This window comes from Anabrus simplex, chromosome 2 (assembly GCF_040414725.1).
Source record: "Anabrus simplex isolate iqAnaSimp1 chromosome 2, ASM4041472v1, whole genome shotgun sequence".
Taxonomy (NCBI): domain Eukaryota; kingdom Metazoa; phylum Arthropoda; class Insecta; order Orthoptera; family Tettigoniidae; genus Anabrus; species Anabrus simplex.
In genome coordinates, this window is record NC_090266.1 from 559,872,224 (window position 1) to 559,892,910 (window position 20,687).

Sequence of the window (20,687 nt, forward strand, 5' to 3'; positions counted from 1 at the left end):
AGTCACTGCAATCCGTGAAGATTCTTTACACCCCCAAAATTCACAAACGAGCAGCATACAACAGCATGGTATACCGAGCCTTCAGTGTTCCAATGTCTAAAAGAGACCTCAAAAATGAGTTGAACACTATTCATAATATAGCTAAATCCAATGGATACAACAGTTCCTTTATAGAAAAATAATGAATATAAATACAGCCCTTCTACCACTTTGAAAAAGATAAGAAAAAACACCCCTCCCTTTCTATCCTTACCTTCAACGAACAAATCTACAAAGTCACCAACATCTTTAAAAAGCACGATGTAAAAGTAGTTTTCAAAACCAATAGGATCACACAAGTCTTACATTATGCCACATCCATAAACAAGTTGAATAGTTATTCAAAATCAAGAGTATACAGGATCATATGCAACAGTTGTAATTCTTCTTACGTTGGACAGACAGGGAATATTTAATATAAGGTACTCGGAACACATCAATGCCCTGAAATACAATAAATTTTCAGCTGTACGACAGCATATGCATGACTATAATCACAAATTCACAGCCATAAAACAAGATATGGAAATTCTCAAAATCATCAACAAAGGACCCCTCCTTAACATTACCGAGAGCTGCTTCATACATATAGATCAATATCTTGATTGATAAATTTCATTTTTATTCCATATTGATAGTCGCCATAAGTCATAAATGAAAGAAAAGTTCCACCTAATCAATGCTATTTTATTGTCACATGTAGGACTGGTTTCGACCTCTCAGAAGGTCATCCTCAGCTTCACTAGAATTGCATTTACAGATTATGTCTCATATTGAGAGCTAATGACATACTCTAGAATTCAACGATTTTAAAGTGGTTATACCCATGCTGAGAATTCAATATTATACAATTACAAAATTAATTGCTCTTGTTACACTTAATGTACATATGTAAGAAAGTAATATGAGTTCGTCTTTTCTTTAATGTGATGAGTATGTCGGAGTATTTTTAACATAGGCATTTGCATAGTCAGTTTAATTGATCTCCAGTCTTATGAATATTTAGCCCTGTATGAAATGAACTTAGTTGAACAATTGTAAAATCAGTATTATAGTCGTTTTTAACAATAATTTACACTAAACGTAGAGATATACATGTTGATAGTTCAATAAAATAAATGACTAGCCAAAATAAAACATTAGTAAATATAGTTTAACGTGCTTGACTGCACTGTTGATTGTCTAATGCAGCAGGTAACAGTGGTTCTTGCGTTGTACAGTTCGTGTTATATTAGAATAAGAATAAGAAGAATAATAAGTTAGCACATAAACAAACACTTAAACACATTAAAACAATAAAAGTCACAATAAAAATTAGTAAACATGGTTGAACTTAATTGCACTGTTGACTGTCTAAAGCGGCAAATGATAGTAGTTCTTGCGTTGCTCATACCTGCCAACTTTTAGAAACCAAAAATAGGAAGATTTTATTATTCCTGGATTTCATCACATATATTCCACCACGGTCTAGGTGAAAAAAGGTCAAGATTTTTTTTTTTTGCTAGGGGCTTTACGTCGCACCGACACAGATAGGTCTTATGGCGACCTTGGGATAGGAAAGGCCTAGGAGTTGGAAGGAAGCGGCCTTGGCCTTAATTAAGGTACAGCCCCAGCATTTGCCTGGTGTGAAAATGGGAAACCATGGAAAACCATCTTCAGGGCTGCCGATAGTGGGATTCGAACCTACTATCTCCCGGATGCAAGCTCACAGCCACGCGCCTCTACGCGCACGGCCAACTCGCCCGGTAAAGGTCAAGATAAAAGGCATACATATCTACAGTTACAATGCGAATTGACCGTTAAATTTCAAATCTTAAACTACCAAACATTAAAATGGTTACAAGAAAATGTACCTTATCATTATCATTTATGACACTTAAACGAATAATATTTATGTCACACCGACACACGCAACAAAATGCATAATATCGTATTTTCTCGCGTAATTAACGCACGTTTTGACGAAAAATACAGGCGAAAACTTCGGATGCGTAAATTATTCAAGGAATTAAGATATTTACAATTCATTTACATTTAAAAGATGCATCAAATATAATATAAAAACAACTGGTTCAACTCGTTTGCGGTTATCGTCATTTGGCGTAAAATTCCGGAGTGAGATTTTTCCTGAAAATTCAAATAGGGTACATCAGGTAAGTTAGACACGTGGGATTGAAGTACCGACTGGAAAATATTCTTCCCATTACGAGCTGACAATACGACCTGGAGTGAAAACATGAACTAATAAAAGTACAATTCATGTAATGCCATAACAATGACATACCGGCAAAAAAACTGTCCAACACGAGAAGGGCCGGGCATCGAAGGAGGGACCCTGCTACATTACCCCAAACCGTTTGTATCCAATCTTGTACGAGTGACGTGTCCATCCATCCTTCTTCTTGAATACGAACGTGGATCACTCGCGGAAATTTTGCTTTGGGCATTGTTTTTCGTTTTAGATCAATGTAAGGTGTAAGCTTTTTTTTTTTGCTATTTTGTTTAACGTCGCACCGACGCAGATATGTCTTATGGCGACGATGGGATAGGAAAGGTCTAGGAAGTGGACGGAAGCGGCCGTGGCATAATTAAGGTACAGCCCCGGCATTTGCCTGGTGTGAAAATGGGAAACCACGGAAAACCATCTTCAGGGCTGCCGACAGTGGGGCTCGAACCCACTATCTCCCGATTACTGGATACTGGCCGCACTTAAGCGACTGCAGCTATCGAGCTCGGTTGTAAGCTTTCTGAGATCAGCTGTTATAGCAAGCATTGCAGTACATCGTTGTTTTTTGCTTCCGGTAGCGTGTACGATAACATTGTATGATCCTTTCTTATCGATTGTTCGACTTTGTGGCATATGGAAAATGACTGGCGTCTGATCTGCGGTTTCTATAAGGGAGATCAAATATTCTTCACTTTACGCTTCTCAATCACAAAACGATGAAAATGGTTTAAATCATTCGTCATTTTTTTGGCATGATGATGTTCTTCGCTGAAGAGGAAGTCCATTTCTCTTCATAAAATTAATCAAGACTCGGCTAACCTTCAAATCCGAGACACTGATTCCATGTGCAGCGGTTATTTCACATTTTTTAAAATACTGCATTTCGTGAGAAATTGCTTATCCAACGTTGCATCACAAAATCATATATTTAAGCAGATCCTTCTCTACTTGCGGAAACTTGCCGCTTTTTGGTCCGCGAAATGCTTTGCGAGACATGTTGGCCGCTTGACGTGCACTTCTGTTACCGCGGTTTCATTTGGGCATTGAATACTCGCTGCCCTCTTCCCGTATGTTTCGGTGTAACTGATCACCGCGAGTTAGTATGATGCAGTATTACTCGAATACTGTGGACTGACAAACAATTTTGAGATCACAGAATGTCCCGTACCCGAAACACTCGTAAAACTAGTGCAGTGGGATTTCCTGCCGGCTAATAACAGCACGTTGCCCTGTATCTGGAATGCCCGCTTTCGCAATAGGAAGCCTGCTACTTGAGTAGTTGACATCTTTATTTCGAAACGCATCCGGAGCTGCGTGATGTATGTTCGAAGTTGTGGGGGCGTCAAATACGTGAACATTTGTTTTTTTTCCACTTTGGACCCAAAAATATTGGGATGCGTAAATTATGCAAGGGCGTTAATTACGCGAAAGAATATGGTAGTTTCTTTATCAGACGGCAAAATGAACGGAAATTTATAGGTATCTCTGAACACTTGGAGATAACGTTTGTTATATTTTTGGCCTTAACGAGAAAATGAACTACCTGAAACTGTCACCGACACAACCCACCTAAAAACATTCAACTCATTAAAACGATGCACTTAAATACGCGAAACTACCACATACGAAACAATTCTATATGTCCCATACATTATTAACATACGACTTTGGCAGTGGGGGGAAGCATACAAATGCAAGAAAAAAAAGGGGCCTAAAACTCCGACGAAACTACGCACAGAAACGATGTTAACAGCGCGCGAACAACAATAATAAACTCATTCTTTCATCCCGATTAACTGAGTCGCTAGCGCGCGCAAGCCTGTCTTGCTTGCAGGACAATTGCCGCCCCGAATCCCCAGCTGTATAAAGCACACACGCTGCTGTGGTGAGCGGGAAACACGATACACGAAGGCGCAGGACGAAATACTCACGAAATAAAGTATCAAATAAATACTCTTGAAAATGAGGTTTCGTAAATTACACAAACACATAAGAATCTATAGTAGGGGAAGAGTATTGGCCGTACTAGAAGTTATATTGGTCAAAAATAGGAAGAAGTAAAAATAAATCGGAAAATCTGAAGAAGAGTTAAAAACCGGAAAGTTTCCGGGTAAATCGGAATGGTTGGCAGGTATGGTTGCTGCAGTGCGTATTATGTTAGAATGATGTGAAATAGCTCATAAGCAAAACTCTTAAACACATTAAAACATTAAAGTCACTGTAATGTGCGTTGAATGTAAACTTCAGTTGACAGTCCGAATTAATAAGAGACAGACACCTTCTTATGTTGTTTGCAAGTTTTAAGCTTAAATTATTGTAATCATTGCCAATATGTATTGAATATTACTCAACCACTTCCCAATTTAGTATTTGTAACTTGTGAATAGTCTATTTGTTTGACGTTGACTAATGTGCTAGAAATTGTTCACTTTTTGAATCCAAGGTCATTAATGGTGGCTCTTTTCTTTCTTATGATGGTGAATATCTGCAAGTCGAAATGATTAAATGAGAAACTCTGACTGAAATAAAAGTTGAATACTAGTGTGTGAGTTCTATGAAAATTTACTTGCTGCTGTGGGGTGGTTGAGATGTTTGCTGCTTGGCTGTTTGTCGCGTATTGTACCTTGTACTTCTGATAATGTTGTCGGCTATTGTGGAGGGGTTGGAGGGGTGTATGGGGGAAGCCTTGTTGTGTGTATGGGCGGGGCCGGGCGTGTCCGCTGTCTGCGCTATGGCTTGCGTATGAGGCTGTTTGTTAACTAATTTGATGTAACCATTCTTTACAATTGGGATATTTTTATTACATAAAATGTTAGTTTTCTAGCCATAAAAAAAGCAAAATACCTTAGGTAAAAAACTTGAGACCTTAAAACGGACACAGAAAGCAAGACAAGTCACTCACTTCACAAAAACAGACAGCTTAAATCAATATACAGGAAACAAAATGCACCTTTTCTATCCACCTGTAAAAAATCTTACGAACACAATATTCAACCATGCAGAAAATGAAATTTTAAGCAAAGGACCAAAACATAATTGGGGTAACACCTCAATACCACAGGATATCACAACCGCGGTAACAGAATTAGCTATACAAAGGATTCCACATGAAATACGAGAAGAAGTCAGACACGAAATAGCAAAAAAACTACCACAATACGTCGATAAAATACAAGCTAACATCTCTGATAACAATAGAGCAAATATAACGCATTTAAATAATCTCAAGAACAAAATCAAGCAGAATAATCTCCTCATAACAAAAGCTGACAAAGGAAACAACGATAATTATCAATAAAGATGAATACATTCTCAAAATGAAAAAATGTTTCAACAATGACACGTTTCGCATTATACGTAAAGATCCAATAAGTACAGTACAAAGAATTCTAAAGAATCTACTTAAAAACACAAATTTCTTGCTAACTGAAACAGAAGCAAATAATCTTATAACAATGAACCCCCAGCTACCTACTGCAAAAGCCCTTCCAAAAATTCATATAGAAAACACACCTATGAGAACCATTATAAATGACAGAACTAGTACCACTTATAAACTTTCTAAATATATTCAGAAATTTCTTAGAAACCATTAATTTTTTCAAGCAAATAAGTCCGTACGAAACTCAATAGACTTTTGTAATAAAACTAAAGATTTACAATTAGAACAGTACCACTCCATAGCTTCTTATGATATAAATAACATGTACCCAAACATCCCCACTAAAGAAACTATAAGTATAATCAGAACTAATCTAAAAACTTACAGTACGTTAAGTACTTTTGAAATAGAAATCGAAGAATTCATGACATTACTCGAATTCACAGTCAATAACAACTTTTTTTAAGTTTCACGACACTGTATATCAACAAACAGGTTTATCGATGGAATCTCCCGCATCTGGCATAATAGCAACAGTAGACCACCACATAGACCACCAAGAATACAATTCTATATGCAAAATGGAAGGAATATTCTTCTGGTGTAGATTTAGTACATACTGAGAATATAGTACACAGACAATGCATCCGACCGATTATAAATTAAGACGTAATTCTTCATAGCAACGTCTAGAATCTTCTAGATATTTATATCACCTGCAATATTATACAATCATCTGAAGAAGAAAACACTGGAATGAACTAAAAACAGTTTTAAGTTTCAACATTAAATATTAGCACTCCATAATATCTGTGTACTTACCATACCAACAGAAATATTGTAGTAACAAAAAAACATGTAACAAGGTAGAGTAGAAAGAGGACCCATTTTATTTTGTTTTTACTACTTCATTCATTCTTTAAACGGCCTGTTATATCGGGTCAACTTTTTATGTACATATAATTTTTAAAAACATTGTATTATCTCAATATCACAAATGTAAATAGTAATAACTTCACAAATATCAGTATACATAAGTATGTAAAAATTTTAATTGATGTTCATTAGATCAACGAAATAATGAGGTGACATGCCTCTCACAACATGTAACTTTTACAGAAAAAAGCAAAGGACCCATTTTATTATTCTTACTATTTGAACATTTAACTTGTTTTTAATCATTTTTCAAATTGGGTCAGTTTTTATGCATATGCAACGCTTTGTAATGTGATGTTTTTGAAACTAGTTTGGTATATGAGAGCTGAGGATGACCCCATAGGGGTCAAAACCGGTACTGGATTTACTGTAATCAATGGTAAATAAACACTGTATTGATAAGGTGGAGGATTCCATATCATTTTTATGTTGTAGTAGCAATCAATACGGAAATGAATCTCATAGATTATAACAGAATAACCAACGATAATATTATACTAGACAAAATAAATGCCATAGACACGAATATACAATTCACTAAAGAATCTGAGAATAATTGTAAGCTAAACTATCTTGATCTGACGATTACTAGGCATGAAAAACACCTGATCTTCAAAGTTTACCATAAACTCACTCACACAATAAATACTATAAAGACAGACTCCGTTCATCCTGACTCCCATAAGAAAGCAGCATACCAAAGCATGATTTACAGAGCCTTTAATTTACCGTTATCAAAAACAGACCTCAACGAAGAGTTACAATTAATTCACGAAATAGCCAGAAAAAATGGTTATAAATAAGAGATAATAAATTCCATTATTCGTAAGATGATAGGAAAAACTTAAAACGGTCCACCTTTTCAATACAAAAAGTTATATTTTATTTATAACATGTATTTGTACTTGGAACTAGTTTCGACGCTGTGTTTGCGTCATCATCAGCCAAAATGGGAAACAGGCAAGCATGTAGGCATTTATGTTACACAAGGCGTTACATTAAACAATACACATCTTACAAGGAGATAAAAACAGGGACGAATATAGGAAACAAATGAATCGTTGGGAAAACAAAAGTTATACAAATTAAAAATAACCTTAACCACACATCTCGCAGTGCGAAAGTGTTCTTCTTGAATGATTCCTGAATGTAAAACACACGCGCACACATTTCTGAGGAGCCAGCAGGCAGGACTGGTCAAAAAGTTAAAATATTACAGATTTAAGCCTACTATCAAATTTCACTATAACTATATATTACAAAAACAAAATTTCTTTCAACAAGTTAACCTTTTAATTAGAAATATTAAGGTCTACACCTTATAGAAATATGACTATTCCCATTTTACTGACCTTCAATTTGTGTATGTATATACTATTTTAATCATATAATGAATATTTTTAATCCACCATTGTAATCACACCATAAGAGTCATGATCTATACTTGTCTTTGTTTAATTATTCTTGGCTGATGATGACAGAGAATCTGTCGAAACCGGTACCGAATGTACAAAAGTTGTGACGTTTTAACTGTTATGTAAAACTTTCACACAATATATAGTATTGAAAAGGTGGAACTTATTGTCCTTTCTTTGATGTAAATCTTGTTTCAATACGGAACCTTAGTATGAAATTCTTAACGTTAAAAGTACTAATCATAGGCAACATAAGCCCGCGGGGTTCATCATATAATGGTACTAATCACGGGTACTGTAAAACTCATACTGATTCAAGCTCTGTTGCTACTAATCACAAACTAATTGTGTACCTAACATAGTGATACTACTCGCAAGTAAAGATGACCCATGGTGTTCCTCATGTGACGGTACTAATTACAAGTAGCCTCATGGTTCTAAATCGAACATCCCTTGGTCACCCCTTTTAGTCGCATCTTACAACAGGCAGGGGATACAGTGGGTGTATTCTTCGTCTGTGGCCCCTGCCCACAGGGGGTAAATTGAAGTGCTAGATGGTATAAAAAATCATGAAGCTGCTTTTATCATAGTTAAAAATAAATGTGATTGAAAGAAAGGTTGTAAAAATAGAAATAATATGCAGTACAATATTGCTGATATAGGGACCTGAAAAAATCGCATTTGCGATAAATGCACATTTTTGAATCTTGTACTGAAACCAAGCCTACGGTAATTCTAATGTGGAATAAAACAATTTTTATGTATAAATAGCAGTACGACAAAATGCGAATTGTGACCCAAAATGCGAAATTAGTACGAATATGCGATTTTGGTGCGAATTCTGCAAAAATGTGCTATTTTACTGGCGAAAACAACATATTTCTGCAAAATAGTCAGATATACTCAAAATATGATCTATAAATCTTTCGACCATTCTGATCGATGAAGAAAAGTAGCCGTTCGATTGCTGCTTGCTGACTTTAATCAATATTTACAATGGGAATAGCAAGGGGAATAAGATCTATATTTATTATTATCGAAATGTAAATCGAATGCACGGAAATATCGAGAGACACAGCGTTGTTTTCCTGAACTAGTGAAGAGTAGAAAGTCGAGCGATCACTTAGGTTATGGGGCCCACGACAAAAACTACCAATGAAAGGGCTTAGCAAAATGCAAAAGATGATTTATATGACACAGATTCAGCGACAGTGTTTTGCAAGTATTGTAACTGCCGAGTTGGGTGGGGAAAAAAATAAATAAAAAAATAGATAGCATTGTGAAACATGTTAAATCTGAAAAACATGTGAGTAAGCGACGCGATAATGAAAGTTCAACCCCTGCTGCTAGTATGTCTCAAAGAAAGCAATCTCCTGTGCTTACACAATTAGATAGTTGTAAATGACAAAAAATGTCCAGAGATAACTTTTCGAAATGCACAGTTGAAATATACCTCTGGAAAAGCTGGAAAGCAAAGAGCTAAGAGCCTGGATTACTGAGTTTTCAAATGAAGAGCTGCTATGCGTGAGAACTCTACGTGAAGTATATTTACCAGATAAGTTTTGATTTCATTGATTGGGTACTGTTTAGGCATTACGACATCGAAACGATGCGCAAAATTGAAGGATACCGAATTTGAGTGTGATTTCCATATTGAACCTTTCTTTCTTTTTTGCTTTACGTCACACAGACAACGATGGCGACTATGGGATAGGGAACGTCTAGGAATAGGAAGGAAGCTGCCATGGCCTTAATTAAGGTACAGCCCCAGCATTTGCCTGGTGTGAAAATGGGAAACCACGCAAAACCATCTTCAGGGCTGCCGACAGTGGGGTTCGAACGCACTATCTCCCGGTTACTGGACACTGGCCGCACTTCAGCAACTGCAGTTATCGAGCTCGGTACCATATCAAACTATCTACCCGTACCCAATTGATCCGAACCAAACCAAGCCCCATGGTACGTAATGACCTTGAAAGGGATTTGGCCTGCCCAGCGACCGCTGCTCAGCCCGAGGCCTGCAGATTACGAGGGGCCATGTGGTCAGCACGACACATCCTCACGGCTATTATTCAGGGCTTCCGAGACAGGGGCCGCCATCTCACCGTCAGATAGCTCCTCAATTCTAATCACATAGGCTGAGTGGACCTCGAACCAGCCCTCAGGTCGAGAGAAAAATCCCTGACGTGGCCAGGAATCGAACCCGGGGCCTCCGTGAGAGAGGCAGGCACGCTACTCCTAAACCACAGGGCCAGCACCCAACTGATCCAGTTATTTTAAATTATTTTGTTATAATTTGAGGTCTTTCTTCCTCTCTAGAAGTTGCATCTGACCACCAGAAAAGAACAGCAGATGCTCTAGTGTGGAAGAACATCAACATACTCCGTGATGAAACTACAGATAGAATGGGCCGTTGTGTTTTTATCATAATATTCCAAGTATCAGCCAGATCGAAAAGAGAGCTGCACGTTGTTTCTGTGAACTATCCTGATGCAGGATATGCTACAAACTGCTCTCGTGCTGTTTTAGAAGCTCTGCGAAGTTATAGTGTACCATATGATGCAGTTAAAGTGTTTGTTAGTGACAGTGCCCCGTGCATGACCCGGTGTTATGAAACATCAAGTGTGGTCATAGGGGATCATTTAATGCATGCACAGTGCTGGGCACATAAGATCAGCTGGGCTGGCAATAGTTGAGTGGCAGGGATGACAGATTTAAATCATGTGGTTGCGATGGTAAAGTCTGCATTTTTGAACAGAAGAAAGCGAAAATGTAATTATTTACAAGTATTTACAAGTATTTACAAGTATGGTGCTTCAAACAAAGCAAAGCTTCTTCCTGCACCTGTCATAACCTGATGGAATAGCTGGTTTCAGGCTGTCTTCTATGTGAGTGCTTACTTTACTGATGATGATACATTTTTCAAGATGTAAAGACATCAACAACTGTGGTATTAAGTACCCGATTGATCTGAGTGACCGGGAAGTGAATAGGCTTCACTCCCACATGGTTTTTGTCGCAGATCATGCAGCTAAATTGGTTGACCTCTTTACTGAACTTGAAGGGTCCCTTATCTTACCTCTCATCTCCCTTACCCCAAACTGCATAACCTTGATGCCAGTTTTACCTTCATTTGTGCAGGAAATTTTTCTGTGGCAACTAATGATGCTCTGATTAAGCTCACTCCTCTACAGCAGGCTGCATGTAAACACACATTTGTAAAAGCTGCTAATTCTTTACAGTGCAAGCTAGCCACATTGAAAACTAAAGACCCCAACCATAAGCATTTTGTGTCAATTTCTCAAGCTTTGTATCCAAAAAATTTAAATTTTGAATGACACTGATAAATTAGATGAGATTGAGAAATTGTTTGGAGTAACAGATTTCTCACGAAACGATATCTGGTCTGGTTACTGTTCTCTGAAACATGCAATTCAAACCCAGAAGAAAGAAAGTGAAAAATGTGATGTCATGCTTGCATTAACTGCAGTTCAGACAGAGTTCAGCATATTTGCTAAATACTGTCTTGAGTTGTTGTGGACCCCAACGAACAATGTAGATAGCGAGCGCATGTTGTCTCATTACAACACAGTGGTTACAAACAGACTGTGAAATTTGAAAAAAAAATAATAATAATAATAAATGCCGAAGTACTGACAATGCTTGCGTTTGAACAATGAATTTGTATTGTGTGTGAACCAAGAACAATAATTACACTTCATATACTTGGAATCGTTGAAATTAATAATACCATACGATTATTTTAACTTTGAAAACAGATTCTAATTTTGGAAAAATAGATGCTAATTTTGGAAAAAAATAGATGCTAATTTTGAAACAAATACATGCTAATTTCTCAGGTCCCCACTGATAAGACAGGCACGAGCAAGTTTTTAAGGAGTAATTATGATCAGTGGAAAATGATAAATAAAAATGTAAACAACTCATGGGATGGGTTTAAAACAATTGTTGAGGAATTTTAAGCAGGTACCTTTAAAATTGGTAAGGACCCACTAAATTAGAAAAGAAATAAAGGTAACAGTGCAGGTTGGAAAGAAAGAGAGTTACGAATGACAGTGGAAGTAAGGAGAAATTGAAGGAACTTGCTAAGAAACTTAATTTAGCAAAGTAGTGAGCCATGGATAACATCAGGGGTTTTCAAAGCATGCCATGAGAAAAGTTACTGGATAAGTGCGAATACACAAAAACAGGCTTGTGTATTAAATATTTCAGTAGTGTTTGTGCCATGGGAAGTCTTCCCTGGCCCCTTGTATTTTATTCAGCCTGCTCAGGTTCTAATGTTATGTGTAACTTTTTATTTGTAACTGTTTTCTTGTATATGTATATATGTTTATGTATTCATTTCCAGCCTGCCTTCCTTCCCTTAATAGTCATTCTTTGATTATTAACTATGGCTCCAGGGGAAGCAGATATTTCCCACTCTGGAAGCGTTTACCCTCTTCTCATGCCTCCATGTCTTTGGGCTACTTCCCTGTCCGTCTCGGGGGATCCAATCATTGTTGACTCGCTCGGTAAGTGACCTCGCCCCTTGGGCAAGGTCACGGTTAACTGAACTGAGAGAGAACATTCTGCTTCTCGTGCTTGAAGGCGACACGCTACGAGCTGGTGCCATGTGGAGATCGAACTAGGTTCCTCTGACATGGAGGTAGGAGTTGAAATTTCTGTAGTTCCCCAAAGTCTTACCAAGTAAGAAAGGGTATGAGGTGGTTGGACCCCTTTTAGTAAAGAAATGAAATCAAAGTGTTAGGTTTGCAGAAAACTCATTTGTAACATTCATTTGTAAAAGTCTAGTTGGTGCGTTTACGTAGAGCTAATGCTCATTATTTCTTGTACTGTTTTTCACTTCTGCTGTGGCAGTTAGTTTGATGAGGCATGTCGTACCCCTTGCATGGAGATGTTTAAATTGTGAAGTCCTTGATTATGAACTGTAAAGCCATGGGTAATGTTATTTGAGGTTCCTTATGATGAAGTGGCAAGGTTTTACGCACCTTCGTGTAATGCCAAGTAAAGTGTGTATTAAGTTGCATCGGTAGGAAACTAGAAGAGTATCTTCGCAGTTCTAAGAGCAGTTTAGATGTTGTTACTGTAATCTCGTGCTTACCTAAAGTGTAATAGTTTATTAGATTGTTAGACAATTTTTTTTTCTAGAATTACCTGATGGTAATTGGCAATTATATGAAGTGGGATACCCTCCTCTTTAAGCTTGTATTAACTGTATTTTTAAATTCCCTGGGCTGGTTCCCTACGTTACCTTGTGTGACATTTGTATATTATACATTATAATATATTATACAAGAGTCTTCTTATTATATATTGGATAAAGAGTCTGACGGAGTTTATGATTAAGGTGCAAAGCAAATGTTGTCATCAAAACAAGGCAAATTTAAATTAGTTATGTAATAAAGTTTTGGCACTATGATTCTAGTGCTTATCTGTCCAGTCCCATAGGTCCACCACGTCCTTCTCGTTCGCTACGCTTGCCATATGTTGGCACAGAACTGGTAGCAGAGCGGTCGTGGTTGAATGGGGCTTGCCTAGGACCAACCGGTGTAGGAGCTTGGTAGAGACATGTGCCCTGAGGGCGTTTCCGTCAGTGGGATCCCTGACTTTCTTTATTTTTGCCGTAAAATAGCTATTCGAGATATAGCCCATCCTGGGGCTCTCCGGAAGGAGGAACATTTGTATGAATTAGCTATTCGCGGCTTAGAATCTAGAGGCACTGTTAAGAGTGACGGGGTATTAAGAGCTAATTTAGACAAAGTAATCTGTGTGCCCAACCTAACTGATGGTGAGGTTGGTGGAGCGGCCTCGTTGATTGAAGCAAACCTATCTGACATTCTGTCAGTAATGGAGTTTCTAGAGAGCGATATAGCATCGAACCACGAACTTAGAAGAGTTCAAGGTCGCATTACTCATTACCTTCACCGTATTGAAGACCTACTCTCATTAACGTTGAAGGAGGAAACCAGGAACCAAATTGACGATTTAGAAGCTAAGGCCGGTAGCCTTTTAGAGAAGATTGACTCGTGGTTTAGCAAGTTGACTGTTAAGACCAAATCTGCCCCGCTTGGTGTAGTTGTTGGTGAAGACGATTTGGGTAAACATACGAGAGAATTTAGTATTAGTAAAGCAGCAACCTTTACAGTCAATCTTATCATCATACGTCTCGCCCTTTTCTAATATTCCCCATCCGTTGACCTTGATCTTAAAAGGGGCTCCATATTATTGTGTAAATTTGGCTAGAGATACTGTTTCTTTCCTATGTTTCCTCGTGGAGTTCCAGGACCATGCCTCGGTCTTTGGATTATTACACGCTCATATGTTACAGATTATTTATCCGCTTTCTCTTGGTTTTTTGTCGCAAAAGATAGTTAATGCAATTGCTGAGCATATGTCCATTCAACAGATTCATGCATATTTATTAACACATTTAATTCCGGCTGAGGCACTTAATTCCTTTATTCAAAGTCACTATTTTAGAGTGCAGCACGTTGACGAGTCTTTATCAGACTTAATTTCCGAAATCAAATTTTATGTGAGAGTTTTTGTGTTGAACTACTCTGAAGAGCAAATTGTTTCAACCATCATAGGGGGACTTCTCCTGTGTACCGCTCCTGTTTATGTTTCGCGGCCCATCCTCACAATTTTTCGGAGTTGGAAGCGTTGGTAGTATCCATCCAAGGAGTTCATCATGCGGACTCTCTGTGTACGTAGAGTGATCCCTCCATGCCAAAGGCCCTTAGTACTCCGTCACGCAAGGCGAAATGTAAGGAAATGCTATGCCTGTGGCTCGTCAGAACATCTGCGAAACCGCTGCCCAGTTAAATTTTCGGATGCGCGATCTTCTAGAGTAAATTTTCGGATGCGCGATCTTCTAGAGTCAGCACTGGCGCAAATGGGCAATCAAGGACCAGTGGGTTGGTTTGCTTTAAGCGTGGCCTCACTGGCTATCTGGCGAGAGACTGTCTGGGAACTTCGAGTTCCAGTTGACTAGGTGAAGGGGCAGTCGTGGATATTTCCACTGATGAACCCCCATGTGTCAATGGTGATAAAGGTCTGCCTATTGATCATCCTGCTAGTAAGTGTCCGGTAGAGTGTTTAAGCATCTCGTCCAATTTTAAAGGTCCTGTTCCCTTTATTAAGGTTGGTAACAAACCCGTGTCTGCACTGTTAAGACTCTGGCAGTGTGGTATGCCGCCCACAAGTCTATTGGTAAGTTTTTGGACTTGGAACCTGTTTCATTTTCATGCGTATTGGCCAACTCTTTGAACGAAGAGATTAGGGGTTTGGTTAGGGCAAAATGTGTATCTCTAATTTCTCCTGGAAATTTCCACTTTTCAGAGCTGTAAATTTGCCGTGTCCCATCATCTTAGGAACAAACTTCTTTTCTTATTCGGGATTAATTTTAGACTTCCAGAATCACACTAGTTGCTTTAAATTTTGTCATTCTGTAAAAATGCTAAGTTTTTAAATTCTGCTTCTATCCTTTCGGTTACGCCTCCTCAGAGCGAGATGGTGTGTGACCTTAGCCATCTGCCCGAGGATGAGGTGCAGAGTGTGAGGGAGTTGTGGGACACATTTTCTGATGTTTTTTAAATGAGAAATTGGGTATGACTAATGTGTGGGACTATAAAATTGAAGTCTCGGATCCTACTCCTGTAAGAATTCCTCCTTATCTATTATCTCCTCCTAAGGCCAAGGCCTGGAAGGAGATCATCGATAAAATGCTCGATCAGGGAATCATTCGGCCTTAAACCTCGGCGTACTTGTAACCCGTTTTTCTCGTCCCTAAACCGCAGGGCGGGTTCAGGCCGGTTCTTGACTATAGGGTCCTAAATAAGAAAATTGTATTACAGTCAGTTCCTCTCCCTGATTTACACTGGTGCTTTTCATGGTTTAGGAAGGCCGGCTATTTTACGATTTTAGATCTAAATCAAGCTTATTATCAGATTCCCCTTGCCGAAGAATCGCGCCATTTAACAGCATTCGCCACCGACTGGAATTTATATGAGTTCTGTCGGCTACCTTTTGGTCTCTCTACAGGCACCACGGTGCTAACGAGGCTATTGGATAAGATATTTTCTGACCTTAAGTTCAATTAGTTCTACCATTATTTAGACGATTTAGTTGTCTATTCTGAATGTTTTGAGGAGCCCCTGGTAAACCTCAAGGAGGTATTAACCCGTCCCCGTAAAGCTGGGCTCACGGTTAAGCTCTCAAAGGTCTCTTTTGCGAAGCCCCAAATGTCATTCCTTGGGCATATAGTTTCTCCTGGAGGTGTTTCTGTCGATTTGTCCCGAACTCAAGCTATTCGCGAGTTCCCCCCTCCCAAAGATGTGAAAGGTGTTGCTCATTTTGTCGGCATGGTAAACTTATTCCGGAAGTTTCTCCCGGATTGTGCTAAGCGTGCTGCTCCACTGAATGCTCTCTGTCAGGAAGGAGTTAAATTTGAGTGGGGTCCCTCCCAGCAAGCAGCCTTCGAAGAAGCTAGTTATCTCTAATGCCCCCGTCTTAGCTATGTCTGACTTTTCGAAAACGTTTGTGGTTCAAACTGATGCATCTTCCTCTGCAGTCGCTGCTGTTTTAATGCAAGACTACAAGTAAGGGAGACGTCCCATCGCGTACGCATCCAGAACCCTTTCTCCTTTTGAACTGAAGTACTCCATATATGAGTTAGAGGGACTCGCTGTGCTATTTGCCCTCGAGAAATTTCGAATGTACTTGGAACATGTCAAGTCTGACCTTGAAACAGACAACCACGCGTTGAGCTGGGTCTTGGGTAGGCCCAGAAGAACTGGTCGTTTAGCTCGTTGGGCAATTAGGATTTTGGCTTTCAAGTTTGATGTCCGTCATATTCGGGGCATGGAAAAAGGAGTAACCGATTCCCTGAGTCGTATGTTTTATCCCAACGTTGAACAAGAAGGCGACTTAGGCCTGTATCCTCTAACATCGTTGTCGATTTCTGGGGCAATTTTGTCCGATGCTCCTCTTCTATACCATGATATAGCTAAGCTTCAAGCTGACTATTCCGAGTTAGGACCAGCTCTTCAGGAGTTAAAGAAAGGGAACCCAGTCACTCCTTATATTCTCAGAAAAGGACTTTGTTGTATTCTCGCCACGATCAGAAGATGAAGGTGGTGGTACTCACGGTTTTGGTTCCAATGATATTCATATTATCTTGAAACTCCTCTTGCTGGGCATCAAGGAGTATTTAAAACGAGGCAAAAAATTAGAGAGTATTTTATTAGGAATGGGATGGATGGAGAAATTCGAAAACTTGTAAAGGGCTGTAAGATCTGCAGGATCAGTAAGCCGGCGATTAGTACCAAGGTAAGACTATTGTCATCGACTCGGGCAACGCGGCCCATGGAGCGTATCTTTATCGACTACGTTGGACCTCTTCCCAAGTCGAAAGGAGAGGGGAACCTTTTCATCCTACTTTGTGTGGACGGTTTTACTCACTTTACATGGTTGTTTTCAACTAAGTGGGCTACTGCTGATGCCACCATCAAATGTTTGAACAGCATTTTTTCTACCTTTGGGGCCTGTCAGTTTTTAGTCTCTGACAATGCAAAAGCTTTTACGTCTAACCTGTTCCGGACGTTTTGCTTTGGCCTGTCCATCTCGCATGTTATGACCTCCAATATAATGGTCCCTTATTGGACATTATAAATTTTCCAGCTAACTCATTCTTGGTTGCCTGCGTTTCGCCCTCGTGTGCTAAGTTAGGCTCGTCAGTTGGGACTTAGCACACCACCCAAGACGCAAGGCTAGTGCATACCGTGGAGGCCACTGCATAGGCTATTTGAAGCCACCAGCAGTGCCAATGCACTAGGAAAATTTATAATGTCCAATAACGGATCATTATATTGGTATTATAAATTTACTCATTCAGGACAAATATTTTAGGTTCCCTATGGGAATCGGCATCTGCATCATTTGATGGCCAGGCAGGCATCTATTTTTGAAAATGAGACATAGCTCTCATAGTACATTGGCACTGCTGGTGGCTTCAAATAGCCTATGCAGTGGCCTCCACGGTATGCACTAGCCTTGCGTCTTGGGTGGTGTGCTAAGTCCCAACTGACGAGCCTAACTTAGCACACGAGGGCGAAACGCAGGCAAGCAAGAATGAGTTAGCTGGAAAATTTATAATGTCCAATAACGGACCATTATATTGGTATTATAAATTTACTCGTTCAGGACAAATATTTTAGGTTCCCTATGGGAATCAACATCTGCATCATGTTATGACCTCCGCGTACTACTCCCAGCCGTCATACAAACAGCGGGTGAATCGTAATTTACGTTCCGCTCTCATTGCCTTCCATTATCAGGATATTTCGACGCGGGACACATCTATCTCATGGTTAGCCTTTGCTTTCAACACTGCTATCCATGAGGCGCATAAAATATTGCCCTTTTCGCTTATGTATTCATTCGTCCATAATTCCCCCTATCCAACTTATGGAGCATGAATGACTTATTACCCGAGAATATTCACCCTCCTGATATTAGGGCTACTTGGAAATGTGCCATGCAAAATTTGAAAGTTTCGCATTTGAGGAAGCAGCAACGCTACAATCAGGGGCGTAGGCCTACCAGCCTGGCCGTCGGCGATGATGTTCTTTGTAAAAAAAATTGTCCCATCTGGTAAACTCGCTCCTCGTTTCTGGGGACCCTGTACTATTTTGGAGTTTCTTACTCCTGTTTCGCTGCTACTTAGGGACCTGGTCGGGCGGAGAATCTTTAGGGTCCACCTATCCCAGGTGAAACCGGCGTAGTCGCTCGTTCAGCTGAGGTTTATTATCCTCCATTTGCCTTGTTTTGAAATACTTAAGGAGGGTTTTCTAATGTTATATTGGCATTCTAGTAATTAGCCTATGTTTGGGCGCATTATGTATTGTGAATTGTCTGTGTGTCAGTTTTACTCCTTCCACCTCACCCCTTCATCCCTACATCTCGTTTACCTCCTTGTTCGCTCGTTACCTCCATGTCAGGTTCCTAGTCACCTACTTTGGCCTGACCCCATGCCTCCCCGTCGGCCCTTCCTTTAGACAGCAACATGTTGAAAAGATACTGTCGGCTCTATGTTGATTGTTCCAGCTTTTTTCAGAACCCATCCTGCCTAAGTTCGCCGGGCGGGCCCCCCGATGGAGCTGGCTGGAGTGTACCACGTCTCCCGGAGCCGATGTTACTTGCTTATTATGAACTTCAATTAATTACACCGACCTTGCTCTGTGGTAGGAGTGTTTGGAGATTCTGTCCACATGATCTTTGACCACTTGTGTCATATTCGCATCTGTTGACTTTGTTGCCTACTTTTCGGCATGTTAATGTTGGACCTGTACTCTGGGACGTGTTCCCTGCTGCGCCAAGCAAGTTGCTTGCTTTGAAATATGTCCCGTCGTTATTGCTACTGAAATAGGTTGTGCTCAAGATACTTTAATAATGATGGAACATGGTTTCTCATTTAAGAGGCTATTTCCTTCCCGTGGTTTGGCTTAAGGCGGGAAGGTCTGTGCCGTAGGAAGTCTTCCCCGGCCCCTTGTATTTTATTCAGCCTGGCCAGTCTCTAATGTTATGTGTAACTTTATATTTGTAAATGTTTTCTTGTATATGTATATATGTTTATGTATTCATTTCCAGCCTGCCTTCCTTCCCTTCATAAAGTGTCATCCTTTGATTATTAACCATGGCTCCAGGAGAAGCAGATATTTCCCACTCTGGAAGCATTTCCCCTCTTCTCATGCCTCCATGTCTTTGGGCTACTTTCCCTGTCCCTCTAGCGAGATCCAATCGTTGTTGACTCGCTCAACACGTGACCTCGCCCCTTGGGCAAGGTCATGGTTGACTGAACTGAGAGAGAACATTCTGCTTCTCGTGCTTGAAGGCATGGAGGTAGGATTTGAAATTTCTATAGTTCCCCGATGTTTTCCCAAGTAAGAAAGGGTATGAGGTGGTTGGACTCCTTTTAGTACAGAAATGAAATCAAGGTGTTAGGTTTACACAAAACTCATTTGTAACATTCATTTGTAAAAGTCTAGTTGGTATGTTTATGTAGAGCAAATGCTCGTTATTTTTTGTACTGTTTTTCACTTCTGCTGTGGCAGTTTGTTTGATGAGGCATGTCGTACCCCTTGCATGGGGATGTTTAAATCGTAAAGTCCTTGATTATGAATTGTAAAGCCATGGGTAATGTTATTCAAGGTTCCTTATAATGAAGTAGCAAGGTTTTACGCACCTTCGTGTAATGCCAAGTAAAGTGTGTATTAAGTTGCATTGGCTGGAAACTAGAAGAGTTTCTTCGCAGTTCTAAGAGCTGGTTAGATGTTGTTATTGTAATCTGGTTTCTACCTAAAGTGTAATAGTTTGTAAGATTGTTAGGCACTTTTTTTTCTAGAATCACCTGTTGGTAATAGGCAATTATATGAAGTGGGATATCCTCCTCTTTAAGCTTGTATTAACTGTAATTTTAAATTACCTGGGCTGGTTCACTAGGTTACCTTACGTGACATTTTGCAAATTACATATTATACGAGAGTGTTCTTATTATATATTGGATAAAGAGTCTGACAGAGTTTACGATTAAGGTGCGAAGTCAATGATGTTATCAAAACAAGGCAAATTTAAATCAGTTATATACTGTTATATACAGTACACTTCA

At 39.4% G+C, this 20,687-nt stretch overlaps 1 protein-coding gene across 1 annotated transcript in view; it reads right to left on the reverse strand.

Annotated features, from left to right (window-relative positions):
• LOC136864226 (lysine-specific demethylase 5A) overlaps positions 1-20,687 on the reverse strand; it is an 843,789-nt gene that overhangs the window by 300,337 nt on the left and 522,765 nt on the right. The gene's annotated exons all lie outside the window — the stretch shown is intronic.